Genomic DNA, 12,284 nt, shown 5'->3' with positions numbered 1-12,284 from the left:
GGCATAGTGGCGGCAATTGATGGGCATAGTGGTGGCAATTGATGGGCATAGTGGCGGCAATTTATGGGCACAGTAGCTGTGTTTGATGGCACAGTAGCTGCGTTTAATGGGCACAGTGGCGGCAATTGATGGGCGCAGTAGCTGCGTTTGATGGCACAGTAGCTGCGTTTGATGGCACAGTAGCTGCGTTTGATGGCACAGTAGCTGCGTTTGATGGGCATAGTGGCTGTGTTTGATGGCACAGTGGTTGCGTTTGATGGGCATAGTGGCGGCAATTGATGGGCATAGTGGCGGCAATTGATGGGCACAGTAGCTGTGTTTGATGGCACAGTAGCTGCGTTTGATGGGCACAGTGGCGGCAATTGATGGGCACAGTGGCTGCGTTTGATGGCACAGTAGCTGCAATTGACCTTTTTTTTTTCTCAGTTTGTTTGAACCCCCCAAAAATTTTGAGCACCAGCCGCCACTGGTCCCCACCAGAGCCCCTTTTACATCAAAATCCACCACATGAGTCCCCCCTTAAATCAGGGTCCCCATCAAAGCATCAAAAAACAGGGCATAACAGAAAATCTCCCAACATGAGAAAAGATGGGGCTTTGATGGGGACCCTGATTTAAGGGGGGACTCATAAGGTGGATTCTTTTAGACGGTGCCATGTTTAGATATGTTCCTCTTCTGGTGACCTAAACCTTTGTATTGCTCATCACATCCAGTCCTGTAGATCTTTTGGCTAAGATCAAGTGTAGTATCTGTTTATATCAGTGTCCAGTAGGGATGCTCCACTACCAATCCAACCTTTTGTCTGGGATGGCTGGCTGTGCAGTGTCCCTGATGGTATGATAGGGCTCCTACTACTGAAGAAGCCAATCACGGGAGAGCCGAGCATGTGAAGCCACGCCGCCTGTCTACCGAGGTGTGCTCCTATGTGGGGTAATAATGTTTTTAAAGCAGACTACACTATGTTGGTACCTTTATCTTTTATGAACCATACAGTATGTGGGAGCATAATTGGGTTGGAGAAAGTGAAGGGGGTCGCCGTCTGCCAGCAGACTGTGAGGGAATAGGAAGCTGAGCATTCCAGCAGTCGGGATTTGATAATAAATGCATGTCTCCTATACCCTTGAGGTGAGCAGGTTTTTCCCAAGGTGGTGGATAAGCACAGCGGTGTGAAGTAATACAGAACGCACTGTGGTGTTTTATGAACATTTTGTGGACATTGGATAATTTATTGGACTTTGTGAGTTAAATGGACTTGTATATGACTTTTTAGATTAGAGATATTGTGATACAGGTGGGGATTAGAGTGTTGTGCGTCACTAAGTGTACTCCATTAATAAATGAATATGTTTTACCCCATCAACATCCCCCTTTATCAGAGTCCCCATCATACGGGGTCGGTGGTTTGTTTGGTTAGTGGTACTCACGCAGTTGGGCTCTTGGCAGCGATGCAGAGCAGAGAGATCGCTCCGATGCTCCAATGAGGATGGCCATCTCTCGGATCTCCCCGTACATCCTCCCCGCCCCCGGTACTGGCCTATATGATTGCTTCTCCTCTCGTCCAATCGAGTCTTAAGACCCGCTTCCTGATTGGCCGGGAGGAGAAGCAGGAAGACAATAGCGAATGTTAATTTGCTATTGTCACACAACTGGGTGGGCTCAGGGCGCAGTGCTCTGCACCCAGAGCCCTCCCTTGTTTTAAGCCAATTAGAACTTCGGGATCCATGCGCCCGGCGCCCCACATGTAGATTAGAGGCCAGGCGCATGGATTAGGGAGGGCGACGCCCCTGCACACCTAATGGATGGGCGGCCACTGGTCCCCATCAGTGCCCTCCTTACACCAGGGAACCCACCAGAGCCCCTTTTACATCAGAATCCACCTGATGAGTCCCCCCTTAAATCAGGGTCCCCATCAAAGCCCCACCAAACCATCAAAGCCACAGGGGATGACAGAAAATCTCCCCAAAATGAAAGGCGACCCACTTTTTAGTCAGTGCCATGTTTAAAGGTTTCTCCTCTGTTTCTGTTCTGGTGACTTAAACCTTTGTATTGTTCGCCACATCCAGGCCTGTAATTTTTTGGCTAAGATCAAGTGTAGTACCTGTTCTTATCAGTGTCCAGAAGGGATGCTTCACCATCAATCTAACCTTTTGTCTGGGATGGCTGGCTGTGTAGTGTCCCTGATGATATGATCGGGCTCCGCCAATCATGGGAAAGCCGAGCCAGAATGGCCACTTGGACACAATGCCACTTTTTTTCTTTTCTGCACAGTGCCTCATGGGCTAGGCCTTTTGGCTGAGATTGAGACAAAAAAAAGTGCACTTAGGCGGTGTCATATTGTATCCTCCCAAAGAGGAAGGACCCTTCCTTGACTCCCCAGGGCACAAGTCTCCTGATGGGGGTAAGGCACATTCAGGTCCACCTAGCCTGGCAGACCCCTTTCCTCATAATTAACCCAAGCTGACCAATACTAGTTGTGGGGCTCTCCTGAAGAGAGACCCCCCCTCTCAAGGCAGAGTTTCCCCTTACATCTGAATTCACAGAGTTCCCCCGTTTACATCTGAATCTTCAGAGTTCCCCCTTACACCTGAACTTGCAGAGTTCCCTTACAGTGTAAGGGGGGACTCTGTAGACTGTGATCTAAGGGAGAACTCGGGGGACTCTGATTTGAGGGGGAACACTGAGAACTCTTATGTACAGAGGGAACTCTGATGTAAGGGGAATGCTGCAGACTGGTGTAAAGGGTAACTCTGATATAAAGGGGTCTCTGGTAACTAGAGACCCCACTTACATCAAAGTTCCCAGCATTCCCCTTGAATCAAGGTTACAAGAGCCCCCCTTACATCATTTTCTTTTTACTACTAATAGCGGCGATCAGCAATTTTTTTCGTGACTGCGACATTATGGCGGACACATTGGACAATTTTGACACATTTTTGGGACCATTGTCATTTGCACAGCAAAAAATGCTATAAAAATGGATTGTTTACTGTGAAAATGACTGTGCAGTTTAGGAGTTAACCACTAGGGGCGCTTTAGGGGTTATGTGTGACCTCATATGTGTTTCTAACTGTAGGGGGTCAGGGCTGGACATGTGACGTCACTGATCGCCTTTCCCTATATCAGGGAACAGACGATCAGTGACATTGCCACTGTGAAGAACAGGGAAGGTGTGTTTACACACACCTCTCCCCGTTCTTCAGCTCCGGTGACCGATCGCGGGACACCGGCGGCGATCCTGTCCGCGGGCCCTGCGGCCGCGAAGCTTCGGACCGGTTCGTGGGTGCGCGCCCGCGGCACGCGCGCGCGACCCACGGCTGGACACTTAAAGAGGATGTACAGGTACGTGCCTGTGCCCAGCCGTGCCATTCTGCCAACGTAAATGTGCAGGAGGCGGTCCTTAAGTGGTTAAGGGAGGGTTATTGGCAGGTGGAAAAAACAGCAAGTCTAAATGAAGACTAATGCCGCGTACACACGATCGAAAATCCGACATGAAAACCGTGGATTTTTTTTCGACGGAATGTTGGCTCAAACTTGTCTTGAATACACATGGTCACACCAAATTCCGACCGTCAAGAATGCGGTGACGTACAACACTACAACGAGACAAGAAAAATTAAGTTCAATGATTCCGAGCATGCGTCGAATTGATTCCGAGCATGCATGTTTTTTTCGCGCGTTAGAATTGCATACAGACGATCGGAATTTCCTCCAAGTACTTTTCTTGTCGGAAAATTTGAGAACCAGCTCTCAAATTTTTCTTGGCGGAAATTCCGATGGAGCCTACACACGGTCGGAATTTCCGATCGTGTGTACGCGGCATAACAACTCCTACAATTTCTTCTCTCTAGGAAGATACATTGTTAAGTATTTCAAAATCTCTAAATTTGCAAATAAGTAATTGCCTTTAAAATTACACTTTAAGGTGATCAACTGACAAAAAGCAGCATGCGTTACTGCTAAATACAATTTTCTACAGTGTTAAAAAGGAAGACAAACTGAACATGTGTCACGGAAATTTGAAAAAGGAAAGAGGCTGACAAGCGTATCCAGGTAACAGCGTTGTCCTTGAAAGTTTCTAAATAGTATAAACTAGATGTGACAATTAACTGCTTTGCCTAATTGTACTGCACACTAATAGCGAGATTCAGGTACAGGGGCGCATCTTTCAGGCGGCGTAGCGTATCGTATTTACGCTACGCTGCCGTAAGTCAGAGAGGCAAGTGCTGTATTCACAAAGCACTTGCCTCCTAAGTTACGGCGGCGTAGAATAAATGGGGCCGGCGTAAGCGCGCCTAATTCAAATGAGGATGAGGTGTTTTATGTAAATGGGTGTTGACGTGTTTTACGAGCGGTGCATGCGCCGCCCGTGTACATATCCCAGTGTGCATTGCTTCAAAGTACGCCGCAAGGACGTATTGGTTTCGTCGTGAACGTAAATTACGTTTAGGCCCATTCACGGACGACTTACGCAAACAACATAAAAATTTCAAATATCGACGCGGGAACGACGGCCATACTTAACATTGACTAGGCCAGCTATTTGTTCGACTAACTTTACGCCGGAAAAAGCCGTACGCAAACGATGTAAAAAAAATGCGCCGGGCGCACGTACGTTTCTGAATCGGCGTATCTAGTCATTTACATATTCTACGCCGAACTCAACGGAAGCGCCACCTAGCGGCCAGCTTAAATATTGCACCCTAAGATACGATGGCGTAGGAGACTTACGCCGCTCGTATCTTAGCCTAATTTATGCGGATCTGGTTTCCAGAATACGCTTAAATTTAGGACGGCGTAGATTCAGAGTTACGTCGGCGTATCTACTGATACGCCGGCGTAAAGCTACCTGAATCTGGCTATATGTACTCATTGAGAATTATAGCCAAAAAACGGTTATTTTGAAATGTTCACCACACACAAAGTGAAATAAGAATGTTCCTTTTTTTTGTCAGAATGGCAAAGTTGTGTCTTCTTCTACTCTTTCTGCATTCTGGTATAAGGTCACTCAACAGGACATACTTAAAGCGGAGGTTCACCCTAAAAAACATCTATATACCATTAAATCCAGCATAACTCCGACATGCACAGTATGCTGGTATTTTTTTTTCCGATGTACATACCGTTTTATAGTTATTTTTCTTTTCTCACTCCCGCAGGGAATAGGCGTTCCTATGAAGAGGCGTAGATGATTGACGTGCGGCTAAGGCGCGTCACGTGTTCCAAAAATATCCGAACTGGGACTCGGCTCTATACGGCGCCTGCGCACAGATTAGGAGCCGTGTAGAGCTGACTGCACAGGCTCTGTATAGAGCAGAGTCCCAGTTCGGATATTTTCGGAACGTGTGACGCGCCTTATCCGCACGTCAATCATCTACGCCTCTTCATAGGAACGCCTACTCCCGGCGGTAGTGAGAACCCGGAAGACGGGTGAAAAAGAACTTTAAGACGGTATGTACAGTGCACAGGCATCACATGCATGGGAGGATGTACATGGACACCCTCCTGGCAATTTAGGCCCGTGCTGTAGCCGTCTTTCAGCTATAGACGGGGCAGAAAGAGGTTAAAACCAAGCTCTTTCAGCACTACAGGGGTTCCCATCTTCACCCGTCTTGCTTCCGGGTTCACGGACGCCGGCTCTGTGATTGGCTTGGAGCCAGGATGACGTCACTCCCAGGAGCCGTTCGTGGCACAGGGCTCTGAAGGAATGGCACAGGTGGCCATTCCTTCAGAGCGCATGCGCCAGTGATGTCACTGGCTGCATATACAGTTAATATCTCCTAAACGGTTTGAGAGATATTTACACTACCTATAGGTAGAGGTTATTATAGTAGAGTAGAGGTTATTATAGGTAAAATTTTGTTATATAGGTTTACTTCTACTTTCAAGTGTATCTAAAGCCAAAACCCTTTTCACTGAGAAAAAAGGGAATTTCTAAAATTTGGAGTTATCGCCAGAACAATAATAGACAGAAAATCTTCCAATGGGGGCAGTTGTTTAGGTGCCTCGCTTCACAGTTAATGAAATTGTTAACTATAGATAAAAAATAAATAATAAACATAAAAAACAAATTATACAGTATATATGGATATAACAAGCTGTGTCACACTTTGCAAAAAAAAGCCTTATGTGCTACAAAATAAACTCAATGGGCCAGATCCACGTACATCGGCGCATATATACACTTACGCCGCGCATCTCGAGATACGCCGGCGTAAGTGCTTTGTGGATCTGGCCCAATATCACCCAATATCACATTATTGTGCAGTCAAATCATAGTGCATTGAAATCACAGTGTCAGGGCCATCTAGCACTTCTACTTGTCATTCCAGCATTCTGGTTTTAGCTGTGGCGTTCTTCCTGTCTGTCTGTCCACCTGCAAGGTGATTAATGTGGCCAGTGGAGACCAACCCTGATTTAAGCCAGCCAAGCCTGCAGTCTCATGATTGTGATAGAGGTTAATACATGTTTCAGGCTCCCTGTTTGTCTGCCCTGCTCTGCTAGATTGGATCCCCTCTTGACGACCTCGGATCAGATATTGACTATTCTCTGAACTCTGCCTGCATTGTGACTATGGCTTAACCCTGAATATTCTGAACCTTTCCAGCCTTGTACCTGGACTATCATTGGACCACTCTGCCTGTCTGCCAACCGCAAGTACATGTTTGCTTTGCTCAGTTTGCCTATTTCCTGGTGTTGTAGGTGTTAGGAGTAAGCATGACACATAATCCGTAAAACAGTTAGTGTGTTCTTATATTCCTCTTTAAACACTTCTAGCCGGATTCAGGTACAGTTACAACAGTGTATCAGTAGATACGCTGTCGTAACTCCGAATCCGCGCCGTCGTAACATTAAGCGTATGCTCAAACTGAGATACGCTTAAATGTTGCTAAGATACGACCTCCTACGCCGTCGTATCTTAGCTGCCTATTTACGCTGGCCGCTAGGGGTGTGTACGCTGATTTACGCCTAGAATATGTAAATCAGCGAGATACGCCTATTCACGAACATACGCCCGGCCGTCGCAGTAAAGATATGCCGTTTACGTAAGGCGTTTTCAGGCGTAAAGATAAACCACCAAAAAGATGGCGCAGCCAATGTTAAGCATGGACGTCGGGACCGCGTCAAATTTTTCACATTTTACGTTGTTTGCGTAAGTCGTCCGTGAATGGGGCTGGACGTAAGTTACGTTCACGTCAAAACCAATGAGTCTTTGCGGCGTAATTTGGAGCATGCGCACTGGGATACGTCCACGGACGGAGCATGCGCCGCTAGTAAAAAACGTCATTTACGTGGGGTCACAATGAATTTACATACAACACGCCCACATCTTACACATTTGAATTAGGCGGGCTTACGCCGGCCCAGTTACACTACGCCGCCGTAAGTTAGAGCACAACTTCTTTGTGAATACAGGACCTGCTGCTCTGACTTACGGCGGCGTAGTGTATCTGAGATACGCTACACCTGCCTAAATCTACCTGAATCCGGCTATTCTAGTATTACTCCACCAACTTGTGCCAATCATACATGAAGTGACCAAAATTCCCCCTAATGTAGTCACATTACTCTGTGGCGTAACACTTAGGGGAGGGGCTGAATGACATCACAATGCTCTGCACACGAGACAGTGTGGTAACTATACTATCGAAGAAGCTGATTGTTACCAATGTTGGACACATTATATTTGCTGTATACGCTGTATTAGTCTGATGCCCTGTGGGACTTGAAAAACGTGAGTACATCTGGAGGTTTTATAGAAGCAATAACGTGGTTTTAAAAAAAGGATAAAGAACTATGTTTGGTGGTTTCTCTTTTCCTATGTACGGCTGAGTGGAGGCATTGAGAAAACTCACATAAGGAGGTATTTAGAAGCATCTGTGAAATTAATTGATCAGGGAATGTGTATTTTGTCCACTATAGGGGGACGCACGCATTTAGAGACCATACTTAATTGTACATTCATATATCCCAGATGAGAGAACATCTGGTGGAGGGTATTCAAGTCACTTCATGCATGATTGGCACAAATTTGTGGAATAATACTAGAATTGTTTAAAGAGGAATATAAGAACATGCTAACAGTTTTATAGAGTTTTGTGTTACATGATCTGGTCATACAATAATGTGAAATTGGGACTATTTTGTAGCATATAGTATACCACATAAGGATATAACCAGCTGTGCCACACTTTACAATAAAGTAAAGTGTGGCACAACTGGTTATATCCATAAATATTTTTTTTTTTTTATGTTTATTATTTTTTTTTATGTATGGTTATCAATTTCATTAAAGGAGAAGTACAGCTAAAGCTCATTTGGCTGTACTTCTCCTATGGATCACAGGAGTGCACTCCTGTGACTCGTTTTCAGCCGGCAGCGGGCTGAAGCCAGCTGTCAGCTGACTTCACAGAGCCAGTCTAGGCTCGGGAAAGATTACAACAATATGGTCGGGATCCGCCCACATGCCCGGACCAGCACCTGGCTCAGCCTCTCAGCGAGCCACTGAGAGCCTGAGCTGCCCACTCCCACCCTCTTCAAAGCCCAGCACTCCAGTGAGCATTAGGGGGAGCAGAGCAGACAGTGGTGACTGACAGTCATTGGCTTTCTGCTCAGGGAACCCTGAGAACCGAGCGAACATGGTGTTTGATCACTCGGTTCTCAGTCTTAAAGCCGATGGGAAACTGGACCGATGCTGCATCCAACTAGGTAAGTATGATTCCGAAAAAAACAAAAAAAAAAAAAATTCCCATACTTCTCTTTTAACTGTGAATCATGGCACTGATTGATAATAGTTTTTAGGAGAGCACATGCAGTATATATCAGAGTCTGTAGAGTGTGTGCGATTCGCTACACATTATGTGGGATACATTTTTGGATTGTTTTTGGAATTACCTTTGGTTTATTTTTGGGTCATAGCAGCTCACAAGGTCATTATTTTACATTGTTTAGGTGACAACTGTCTAAGTGGGGATTTCGCTTTACGATTGAGTAGAATTGGCGCCAAGAACACAAGTCCCTGCCCCACTACTGCCTTTGCGAGAACACTATGGCCCGGATTCACAAAGCACTTGCGCCAACGTATCTCAAGATATGCCACGTAAGTGCAAATATGCGCCGTTGTATCTGTGCGCCGGACTCACAAACTAAGATACGCCTAAAAACAGGCTTCATCCCGCCGACGTAACTTGCCGACGCCGGCGTAGAGTGTGCGTATATTTACGCTGGACGCATGTGGCGCTCCCATTGATTTTCTATTCAAATATGCAAATGAGGGAGATACGGCGATTCACGAACGTACGTGCGCCTGAAGCAGTGCGCGTAAAGTCATACGTCCGTCGTAAAGTTATGCCCCATAAATGAGGTGTAACTCAGCAGCATCCATGCAAAGGGCTGCACCAGGGAACACAAGCCGGCGTATTTTATGTTGTTTACATTGGACGTGTGTCTGGCTGGGTGTAGGTTACGTTCACGCCGTAGGCAGTGATCCGACGTATCTTAGGCAGTTATTCCGACGTGATTCTGAGCATGGGCACGGGGATGCATCCACGGGACGGCGCATGCTCCGTTCGTTCTAAGTATCTGTCTGACACTCAGCCCATCATTTGCATGGGGTCACGCCTCATTTGCATGGCTCACGCCCACTTCCACCTACGCCGGCTTACGCCTGAGAAACCCAGCGCAGTTTTGGGAGCAATGGCTTTGTGAATTCCATACTTGCCTCTCTGCGCTGCGTCGGCATAGCGTATCTTATTTGCGCTACGGCAGCGTAATGTGCGCCCGCTCTCTGTGAATCCGGGCCTATCTCTCCTGCTGAGGCTGAACACTCCGCCGTATTGTGTCCACTCCATGCCAGAGGTGTCAACTCAAAATTCCCGGTTGTTGACCTTTATATCTAAATGAAAGAATGTCAACAGATAAATAGAGTTGCTGCCCTTTAGTGATGGTACAGATGGCATACAAGTCACATCACTTCTAAGTACATTCCAGAGTCATTTGACATTACATAGTCAATCACATTTAGTGGACCGTCTGCAGCAGTCACATGTGAATGCATATGCAGAATTTTAAGCAGCTAATTATTTATTTTTTATGTATGGTTACCAATTTAATTTCTCCTTCTACACAGGGTCATTAGTACTCCCTGGAATGAGATCTCTGCAGTCACCTCCTCCAGGGGCACACCTCTCCTAGGACCCTCCAGGGGAATGGCCTCCCTTAGGGAACTCTTGACCTGACCTAAAATACCTTTTGCAATCTGCCTTGGCCCCCACCTCCATAAAGGTCAGACAGTCTACAGCTGGCTCTTCTAAGGTGCAGATCTACAGGATGGGCCATTTATATGGATACACCTTAATAACATGGGAATGGTTGGTGATATTAACTTCCTGTTTGTGGCACATTAGTATATGTGAGGGGGGGAAACTTTTCAAGATAGGTGGTGACCATGGTGGCCATTTTGAAGTCGGCCATTTTGAATCCAACTTTTGTTTTTTCAATAGGAAGAGGGTTATGTGAAACATCAAACTTATTGGTAATTTCACAAGAAAAACAATGGTGTGCTTGGGTTTAACATAAATTTATTCTTTTATGAGTTATTTACAAATTTCTGACCACTTATAAAATGTGTTCAATGTGCTCTCCAGTGACATGCGGCGAGTGCTACACTGTGGGCTCTTGCTAATTGAAGCTAGGACAGCCACTGATGTTTCTTCATTAGACCCCTTTCACACTGGATACGCCTATAGCATAGCGTTAAAATCACAGTAAATTTGCAGTAAACCACTGCTATTTTACCGCGAATTTACCGCAATTTTAACGCTCCGCTATAGGCGTACCTAACAGGGGCCTAGCGCCTGATGACACGGTCTGCTGTAATCTGACATGAACATGGCACATAGCTACCTAGTGAGAGACTAGCTAACTGCACCTGCCTACATCCAGAACAGGAAATGAAGGGGAGTCTTTCCAATCGGACGCAGATGGAAAAAAAAACTGATTGATTTTAACAATTTTCTAGTGTAATCTAAAGTGTGAAAAAAGTTTTGGCTTTAATTAGCAAGTATATTTTTTTCTGAGAAATAAATCATTTTCTCAAGGTCAGTTCAATACTTGGCAGGAGAGAGATTTGCCATCTTTGAAGCTCCTAAGTTGCATCCAACCTAAAGATGAGAACTTGGCAAATACTGAACTGAGCATAGTAAGTTTTAACAGTTTATTATCCAATGGAAGCAGCTTGTGGGGAGGATGGACACGGTTTAACCACCTGGGGCCCGCACTATAGCCGGATGACGGCTACAGCGCGGACCTGAAAATCCAAGTGGACGTCAATTGACGTCCGCCCCTTTTGGCGTTCCCGGCGCGCGCTCCCGAACGCGCAGCGGGGAAACTCTGTGTTGGCCGTGTCCCTTGGACACAGCCAATCACAGATCACGGCGAACGGCCAATCAGAGTGGCCGTTTGCTATGCGATCTGTGCGGCTAATGAGAGATGATCTCATATGTAAACATTTGAGATCATCTCTCATTGCCAGCTCACACAGAGACAGCGTCCTGTCTCTGGAGAGGAGACCGATCTGTGTCTCTTGTACATAGAGACACAGATCGGTCACCCCCCCCAGTCACCCCCCCCCCCCTCCACCTACAGTTAGAACACTATATAGGGAACATATTTAACCCTTTCCTCACCCCCTAGTGTTAACCCCTTCAATGCCAGTCACATTTATACAGTAATTAGTGCATATTTATAGCACTGATCGCAGTAAAAATGTGAATGGCGCCAAAAATGTGTCCAATGTGTCCGATGTGTCCGCCATAATGTCGCCGTCCCAATAAAAATCGCAGATCGCCGCCATTACTAGTAAAAAAAAAAACAATTCTGTCCCCTATTTTGTAGGCGCTATAACTTTTGTGCAAACCAGTCGCTTATTGCGATTTTTTTTTTTTTACCAAAAATATGTAGAATACGTATCGGCCTAAACTGAGAATTTTTTTTTTTTTTTAATTGGGCTATTTATTATAGCAACAAGTAAAAAATATTGTATTTTTTTCAAAATTTACGCTCTTTTTTGTTTATAGTGCAAAAAATAAAAACCGCAGAGGCGATCAAATACCATCGAAAAAAAAAGCTCTACTTGTGGGGAAAAAAGGACGTCAATTTTGTTTGGGAGCCACGTCGCACGACCGCGCAATTGTCAGTTAAAGCGACGCAGTGCCGGAAGCTGAAATTTCACCTGGGCAGGAGGGGGGTAAATGTGCCCAGTAAGCAAGTGGTTCAACAGGATACAT

The sequence above is a fragment of the Rana temporaria genome, chromosome 1 (genome assembly GCF_905171775.1).
Source record: "Rana temporaria chromosome 1, aRanTem1.1, whole genome shotgun sequence".
In the NCBI taxonomy this organism is placed as follows: domain Eukaryota; kingdom Metazoa; phylum Chordata; class Amphibia; order Anura; family Ranidae; genus Rana; species Rana temporaria.
Note: the sequence above shows the minus strand (reverse complement) of the source record.